This window comes from Lethenteron reissneri, chromosome 24, assembly GCF_015708825.2.
Source record: "Lethenteron reissneri isolate LAM-NWPU_2019-01 chromosome 24, ASM1570882v1, whole genome shotgun sequence".
Classification (NCBI taxonomy): domain Eukaryota; kingdom Metazoa; phylum Chordata; class Hyperoartia; order Petromyzontiformes; family Petromyzontidae; genus Lethenteron; species Lethenteron reissneri.
Genome location: NC_083802.1, coordinates 1,030,810 through 1,040,288, shown reverse-complemented (window position 1 = coordinate 1,040,288; position 9,479 = coordinate 1,030,810).

Genomic DNA, 9,479 nt, shown 5'->3' with positions numbered 1-9,479 from the left:
TTCTACGTGACTTTACCGAAAGAACCAAGAATATCAACTATTTTCTTTTATTTTACCAGGTAAGGCGGCCCCACTTGCGCTTCATAGTCACAGCTCTTTGTCAGAAGCCACGTGTCCATCACAAATGACAGCTCAACGTCGTGGCTTGTCGTCATGTGTAAAATGATATCAGCAGCCAAACACTCTGAACTGTTGCCACACACTTTTCAAGTCTAGATTGAGAAGTGTATTTCTTAAGAACGGATGTCTGTGTGTTTAGTGCCTGTTGTCCTTCCCCGACCCCTCCGATTGGCGCGGTTGGCTGCATGTGCGCAGTCACACATGCAACACGATTCTAAATGTGGAGGGGGAATACCCAGAGGGCCCGGAACAACATCCACGCAGCGACCACGGGGAGAGAGAGAGACACGCAGACTCCACACATATACAGCAGCAGGCGTCAGGGTCAGGAGTGAACCCACGACCTCCTGTACACCAGGCGAGGTAGTTAACATCTCACCACAGGGAGAGAAAGAGACACGCAGACTCCAAATATACAGCAGCAGGTGTCAGGGTCAAGATCGAACCCACGACCTCCTGTACACCAGGCGAGGTAGTTAACATCTCACCACAAGGAGAGAGAGAGAGACACGCAAACTCCACATACAGCAGCAGCAGGCGTCAGGGTCAGGAGTGAACCCACGACCTCCTGTACACCAGGCGAGGTAGTTAACATCTCACCACAGGGAGAGAGAGAGACACGCAGACTCCACATACAGCGGCAGGCGTCAGGGTCAGGAGTGAACCCACGACCTCCTGTGCACCAGGCGATATCGCGAGTCAGCTGATGGTGAGGGTTGTGAGCGTGTCGATGTTGCTACCGAGGTCTCCACGAGATTGTAAGACGCGAGGCACAACATTGAGTGTTGATAAAGTTCTACAAATTAAGTTCTACAAATAAAGTTATACAAATCTCTCTCACACACACACACAAAGATCCCCCGTATAGCCCTCAACAGACTGTCGGGGCAAGTGCTGTTAGCGAGTAGCAGCCTATGAAGGCCGGCACTGTGGCACACGAGGGGGTGGGTGGCCAGCACCACGCCCGGCCGCCTTTGTCTCCCCCAGTGACGATGTTTACGACACACCGCACCTCATTTGAGGCTGAGTCGACCTATGGGAGGGAGGCCCTAGGACTGATTCAGATAATCGCCACTGGCATTTTACCGGGCTCGCAGCGCGGCGCGGCGCTAACCGCTGCACCACCGCTCCCCACAAAACATGCAGAGTCCAAAGATCCCCGTGTAGCTTCTAACAGACTGTCAGGGCAAGTGCTGTTAGTAGCGAGTAGCAGCAGCGCCTATGAAGGAGACAAAGACAAAGGTCCCCCGTGTAGCCTCTAACAGACTGTTGGGGCAAGTGCTGTTAGCGAGTAGTAGCAGCAGCGCCTATGAAGGAGACAAAGACAAAGATTCCCCGTGTAGCCTCTAACAGACTGTCGGGGCAAGTGCTGTTAGGGAGTAGCAGCAGCGCCTATGAAGGAGACAAAGACAAAGATCCCCCGTGTAGCCTCTAACAGACTGTCGGGGCAAGTGCTGTTAGTAGCGAGTAGCAGCAGCAGCGCCCATGAAGGAGACAAAGACAAAGATCCCCCGTGTAGCCTCTAACAGACTTTTGGGGCAAGTGCTGTTAGGGAGTAGCAGCAGCACCTATGAAGGAGACAAAGACAAAGATCCCCCGTGTAGCCTCTAACAGACTGTCGGGGCAAGTGCTGTTAGTAGCGAGTAGCAGCAGCAGCGCCTATTAAGGAGACACAGACAAAGATCCCCCGTGTAACCTCTAACAGACTGTCGGGGCAAGTGCTGTTAGCGAGTAGCAGCAGCAGCGCCTATGAAGGAGACAAAGACAAAGATCCCCCGTGTAGCCTCTAACAGACTGTCAGGGCAAGTGCTGTTAGCGAGTAGCAGCAGCAGCGCCTATGAAGGAGACAAAGACAAAGATCCCCCGTGTAGCCTCTAATAGACTGTCGGGGCAAGTGCTGTTAGCGAGTAGCAGCAGCACCTATGAAGGAGACAAAGACAAAGATCCCCCGTGTAGCCTCTAACAGACTGTCGGGGCAAGTGCTGTTAGCGAGTAGCAGCAGCAGCGCCTATGAAGGAGACAAAGACAAAGATCCCCCGTGTAGCCTCTAACAGACTTTCGGGTCAAGTGCTGTTAGCGAGTAGCAGCAGCACCTATGAAGGAGACAAAGACAAAGATCCCCCGTGTAGCCTCTAACAGACTGTCGGGGCAAGTGCTGTTAGCGAGTAGCAGCAGCGCCTATGAAGGAAACAATGACAAAGATCCCCCGTGTAGCCTCTAACAGACTGTCGGGGCAAGTGCTGTTAGCGAGTAGCACCTGCAAGGGCCGGCACTGCGGCACACGAGGGGGTGGGTGGTCAGCACGGCTCTCCGCACGCTCCACACACGCGCACAACGCACAGCACACCGGGTCCATGAGACGCATCCTCGATTGTTTTACTTTCAAAACTAACAAATCCTATCGTGCGAAAGGTACGTGCCACGTCTCGCTGTGTGTGTGAGCGCGTGAGACAACTCACTTGTACCGGGAGGAGATCGTCAGTCCGACCGCTCACAACAACAACAGCAGCAGCAGTAGCAGCAGTAGTAGCAGCAGCAGTAGCAGCAGTAGCAGCGGCCACTCGCGAAAACTTTGTTGAAGCTTCAAACTCAGCCCGCTCTAACGACTTCCCAGGTCTCACGGGGGAGGAAGGGAGGGAGTGAGGGGTGAGGAAGGTGGTGCATTGCATCGTCTCACGCCCACCAACCTGAAAAAAGACCACCCCCCCCCCCCCCCCGTGTAGCCAGTTGGGTAAGTGCTGCCAGCGAGTAGCAGCACCTATGAAGGGCAGGGGCAGTACACAACAGACAGAGATCTCCCGTGGAGACTTAGACTCCTGGGCAAGTGCTGAGCACCTATGAAGTCCAGGGGCAGTACACACGCACAGCCAGAGATCTCCCGTGTAGACTTAGACTCCTGGGCACGTGCTGAGCACCTATGAAGTCCAGGGGCAGTACACACGCACAGACAGAGATCTCACGTGGAGACTTAGACTCCTGGGCAAGTGCTGAGCACCTATGAAGTCCAGGGGCAGTACACACGCACAAACAGAGATCTCACGTGGAGACTTAGACTCCTGGGCAAGTGCTGAGCACCTATGAAGGGCAGGGGCAGTACACACGCACAGACAGATTTCTCACGTGGAGACTTAGACTCCTGGGCACGTGCTGAGCTCCTATGAAGGGCAGGGGCAGTACACACGCACATAGATCTCACGTGGAGACTTAGACTCCTGGGCAAGTGCTGAGCTACTACACATATAGCTACTACACGTGCAGTAGCTACTACATGTGTAGTAGCTACTACACGTGTAGCTACTGTAGCAGCTATACACGTGTAGTAGCTGTAGCAGCTACTACACGTGTATAGTTACTACACGTGTAGTAACTATTAGTAGTAGCTACTACAGGTGTAGTAGCTGCACATATAGTAGCTACTAGCTACTGCACATGTAGTAGCTACTACACGTGCAGTAGCTACTACACGTGCAGTAGTAGCTACTACACGTGCAGTAGCTACTACACGTGCAGTAGTAGCTACTACACGTGTAGCAGCTACTACACGTGTAGTAGTAGCTACTTGTGTTACTCGGATAATCCGGCACTGGCCCCGAGGCAAGGGGGCTCAGCTGACCCCCCCGCCCCGCCCCCTGTGGGCCCACAGAGACCCTCGGAGCGACTTGCCGTGCCAGGTCGCCCCTTCTTGTCCGACCAGATCTGTCACTTTGAGTCACGAGGCGACCGCGCCTCGCTGCTGGAACGTCCGAGTGACGTCGGGTCCGTGACAGCGAAATGCGACGTGGGTCTCCTTGGGGGTCAATAGGGCTCTGTGTGAGTCTATGGGTCTCTGTGTGAGTCTGTCTCTGTGTGAGTCTATGGGTCTCCGTGGGGGTCTATGGTGGGTCTCTGCGTGAGTCTATGGGTCTCTGCATGAGTCTATGTCTCTCTGTGTAAGTCTATGGGTCTCTGTGTGGGTCTATGGGTCTCTGTGTGAGTCTATTGGTGGGTCTCTGTGTGAGTCTATGAGTCTCTGTGTGTGTCTGTGGGTCTCTGTGTAAGTCTATGGGTCTCTGTGTGGGTCTATGGGTCTCTGCGTGAGTCTATGGGTCTCTGTGTGGGTCTATGGGTCTCTGCATGAGTCTATGTCTCTTTGTGTAAGTCTATGGGTCTCTGTGTGAGTCTATGGGTCTCTGCGTGAGTCTATGTCTCTCTGTGTGAGTCTATGGGTCTCTGTGTGTGTCTGTGGGTCTCTGTGTGTGTCTGTGGGTCTCTGTGTGAGTCTATGGGTCACTGTGTGAGTCTATGGGTCTCTGCGTGAGTCTATGGGTCTCTGTGTGAGTCTATGGGTCTCTGCGTGAGTCTGTGTCTCTCTGTGTGAGTCTATGGGTCTCTGTGTGAGTCTATGGGTCTCTGCGTGAGTCTGTGTCTCTCTGTGTGAGTCTATGGGTCTCTGTGTGAGTCTATGTCTCTCTGTGTGAGTCTATGTGTCTCTGTGTGTGTCTGTGGGTCTCTGTGTGAGTCTACGGGTCTCTGTGTGAGTCTATGTCTCTCTGTGTGAGTCTATGTGTCTCTGTGTGTGTCTGTGGGTCTCTGTGTGAGTCTACGGGTCTCTGTGTGAGTCTATGTCTCTCTGTGTGAGTCTATGTGTCTCTGTGTGTGTCTGTGGGTCTCTGTGTGAGTCTACGGGTCTCTGTGTGAGTCTATGTCTCTCTGTGTGAGTCTATGTGTCTCTGTGTGTGTCTGTGGGTCTCTGTGTGAGTCTACGGGTCTCTGCGTTACCAATCAACTCTCTGTCTCTCTCCCTCCCTGTCCTTGCTTCTTCCTCCCCGCGTGTGCCAAATCACCTTTGCCACTCGACTCGGCCTCAAACGAGAACCCTGATGCCTCGATGTGAAGCAACATCGCAGCTTAGGGAGACAAAGGCGGCCGGGCGTGGAGTTGGCCATCAAACCCCCTTGGTGTATAGTAGTGTATAGTGTAGTGTACAGTAGTGTAATGTATAGTGTAGTGTATAGTAGTGTAGTGTATAGTAGTGTATAGTGTAGTGTATAGTAGTGTAATGTGTAGTGTAGTGTATAGTAGTGTAGTGTATAGTAGTGTAGTGTATAGTGTAGTGTATAGTGTAGTGTATAGTAGTGTAGTATATAGTGTAGTGTATAGTAGTGTAGTGTATAGTGTAGTGTATAGCAGTGTAGTGCCTCCATAGAGCCCAATGTGTAGTGTATATAGTAGCGTGCCGTGCCAGCCTTCGACGGGTGCTGACTCGCGAACAACAACAACAGCAGCAACAGCAGCAGCAGCAACAGCAGCAGCAGCAACAGCAGCACTTGCCCAAAAAGCCTCTTAACAGCCTATACGGGAGGGTTGGGGGGGGTACGAGACACAACATGTGCGTGCCATTTCATCGACACACAAATCTTCGTCTGACTCTACGGAGCGTCTTCTATCTAATGCAGAGACGATGGTAATTCGTTTTGTTTTTTCTTCATTCGAGCGATCGTCTCACGTCCGTGAAACATCACGCGGTTCGCCTGCTCAGCCGGAATTTCACTGCGGCATCAGCCGACGATGAGTACTGAAATATTCGAAACGCGACGCAACGCCGCAGGTAATACTGGCTCAAAGATAATTGCTTTAGTACCTATGAATACGTCTCTTATGTAATTTTAATATATACACACCAGCCTTTTGGCCCGTGCAAGGTCGGGTGTATTGCAGTAAATCTGAAACTTGCAAGCGAACAGCAGACCTCGACGTGATATGCATTGCATGAATGCGTGTGCAATTTGCAAGGGCGCGGTGACACAGACCTATCTCGTGTAAAGATTATAATCCCTTGTTCATCGCGACGTCCTTTTTACTTCGATGTCTCAACGGCGTTACGGAGATCACGTGACGTGAGGGTTCTGCCTTTGTAGTGAGGGTTGTGAGTTGACGCCGAGGAGGGGGGAGGAGGCGCCTCGCCCCCCATGTGGAGTGACGTCACCCGCTAATTATTATTAATGATGCTGGTGACGAGGTTGACGATGATGTGGAGGGGAGAAAACCCGGGATGACGCGAGAAAAATCCACGCGACGACCACGGGCTGAGAGAGAGAGAAAGACACGCAAACTCCAAATATACAGCAGCAGGCATTGTCAGGGTCGGGATCGAACCCACGACCTCCTGTATACCAAGCGAGGTAGTTAACATCTCCTAGCCACCGTGATGACGATGAGAGAGAGAGATTGACACGCAGACTCCAAATATATAGCAGCAGGCATCGTCAGGGTCGGGATCGAACCCACGACCTCCTGTACACCAGGCGGGGTAGTTAACATCTCCTAGCCACCGTGATGATGATGAGAAAGAGACACGCAAACTCCAAATATACAGCAGCAGGCATCGTCAGGGTCGGGATCGTACCCACGACCTCCTGTACACCAGGCGAGGTAGTTAACATCCCCTAGCCACCGTGATGATGATGAGAGAGAGAGAGACACGCAAACTCCAAATATACAGCAGCAGGCATCGTCAGGTTCGGGATCGAATCCACGACCTCCTGTACACCAGGCGAGGGAGTTAACATCTCCTAGCCACCGTGATGATGATGGGAGAGAGGGAGACACGCAAACTCCAAATATACAGCAGCAGGCATAGGTCAGGGTCGGGATCGTACCCACGACCTCCTGTACACCAGGCGGGGTAGTTAACATCTCCTAGCTACTGCTGCGACATCGGTGGCTCAGGAGAGGGGTCATAAAGCGTGGGTGCAAAAACCAAACCAACCCACCGAGGTTAAGATCCTGGATCAGGATCCGGGTTTCGGCCACCCGCGACTAATCCGTTCTGTCAAGGTTACGGCGAGTTGGTGGTGATCTCAGCTTCGCTTACCAATGACGGCATAACAATCAAGCACGCACACACACACAAACAACATATTCCGGTCGAGTTGAATTTCCCAGTTCCCGTAATTGACGTCGCGGATTGTCCCAGCTGCAAGTTAAAACAATGGAAGAATAGAGGGATGCCACCATCCTTCCCGTGTTCGGTCAAATAAAATTGGGCGCCGCAGTGGTGAGATGTCAACTACCTCGCCCGGGATACAGGACGTCGTGGGTTCGAGCCCGACCCTGACGCCTGCTGCTGTATATTTGCAGTCTGCGTCTCTATCTCTCTCTCTCTCTCTCCTCGTGGTGAGATGTCAACTACCTCGCCCGGGATACAGGAGGTCGTGGGTTTGATCTCGACCCTGACGCCTGCTGTGTAGTTGGAGTTTGCGTGTCTGTCTCTCTCTCTCCGTGGTCGCGTGGACTTTGCGCCAGACACTCCGGGTTTTCCCTCCACATTTAGAAACATGCAGTTCGAGTATTTGGCTGCTATAAATGTCCACACGATAAGCCACTTCATTGGGCTGTCACATGCGGCCAGCTCGCTTCTGGAAAATAAAAATAAAGCTGTATAGCCCAGTGGGCTTTACCTGGTAAAATAAACAAGTTTCATTTTTAAGCGCTACTTTTGCGGAAGTCAACAACGGTTGTTCCATCTATTGGGGAGATTCGCCAATGCCCCCCTCCTCCATAGAATCAGAATTTTAATTGAGACCCGAGGAATCCGATGAGCTATGAAGCTCTTCTCCCTCCCCGCCCCCCTAACAGATGTCCAGTGTGTGATGGGTGCCGAGGTCATCCAAGAGATTCAGAAATGTCACCTCCAGCTCAGGGAGGTAAACGGATGGGCTCCGAGCCGCGATGAAGCCCGTCGGAGCGGGAGACACTTTTAACGCGGCCCCACGGATCGTCAACAGAGTTGCGTGTCGCGCACGGCATCGTCAACGTTCAGGCTCAACCACCGGTGGGCTTGTTCAAATCAAGACGAGCGAGCGAACCGACACGCCGGAGCCCCGGAGGGTGCTTTCATCGGCACGCAGCCCGTTCGTGGCGCGGCTGGCATCGAGTTACGAACACTTTGAGTAAAGATTGCCACGACGACTACTACGTATCTCAGGGCGTGTGAGCCCTTCCCTTTGGCCACCGACAAATCTGGCAGCTTCCAGCAGGACTGAAATCGAGCCGAGTCTGACCTATCGATCAGACACGCGCGTGTGTCGGGACCGGTCCGCCGCCGTTTGACTTCTTGGAGCTGAATCGACGCTGCCGAGAGTGGTTCACTCCGAAGGTGGTCGTGGCGCTGATGGGTTGTTAAGATGCAGTAGTATGACCTCTCATAACGACCACCCCTGTTAACGACTAATCCGCTTAACGACGGGCCTCCATAGAGCCCAAATGTGTAGTGTATAGTAGAGTATATAGTATAGCAGTGTAGTGTATAGTAGTGTAGTGTATAGTAGTGTAGTGTATAGTAGTGTAGTGTATAGTGTAGTGTATAGTGTAGTGTATAGTAGTGTAGTATATAGTAGTGTAGTGTATAGTAGTGTAGTGTATAGTAGTGTAGTGTATAGTGGAGTATATAGTATAGTGTATAGTAGTGTAGTGTATAGTAGTGTAGTGTATAGTAGTGTATAGTGTAGTGTATAGTAGTGTATAGTGTAGTGTATAGCAGTGTATAGGAGTGTAGTGTATAGCAGTGTAGTGTATAGTAATGTATTGTATAGTGTATAGTGTAGTGTATCGTAATCTATAGTAGTGTAGTGTATAGTACTGTAGTGTAAAGCAGTGTAGTGTATAGTAGTGTAGTGTAAAGTGCAGTGTATAGTGTATTGTACAGTAGTGTAGTGCCTCCATAGAGCCCTATATGTTCGCTTAACGACCATTCCCCTGTTAACGACGGGCTGTTGTAGGTACAGTAAATATTAATTAATCCATTCATTACCCGAGTTTCTTTTCATGTTGTGTTCATAATGTTATTAGTATCTTTTTCGATGCTATCGGAACGAATTAGGCCTTTAACCTGCGCATTCCCGACACTCGCTTAACGACCAAATCACTCAACGACCGTGATTAAGAGGTAGGAGGGGTGGGGTTCTACTTGGTTGTGTGTGTGGGGGGGGGTCTTTATTTAAACTTGGAGACGCAGTGACGCGAGGGAAACGTATCGTTTGGCGATTCTGTTTGGGTTTTTTTTTAAAGCCCGGCTACCAGTGCTGCCAATTTTTTTTAAACAAAAATGTTCAACAATCACAAAATTAGCGTCATGCCTCGAGTCCATCACACGCTCACTTATTAATGATCGAAAACGAGTCGCGCAGATTTTAATGGAGTTGCATTTTGCCCTCCCAACCCCTCCCAATATAAATACCGAATTGCCTCTCTCGTTACCCTGGATACAAATCCGCGAAGACCCGACAAAGTCCAACTTGGGTTGGGTCTTACACGTGCACGTACAGACCCTCGTAAATCCATTGCTGGCCGAGGCCTTTTTTTAAATCCTTTATATTAAG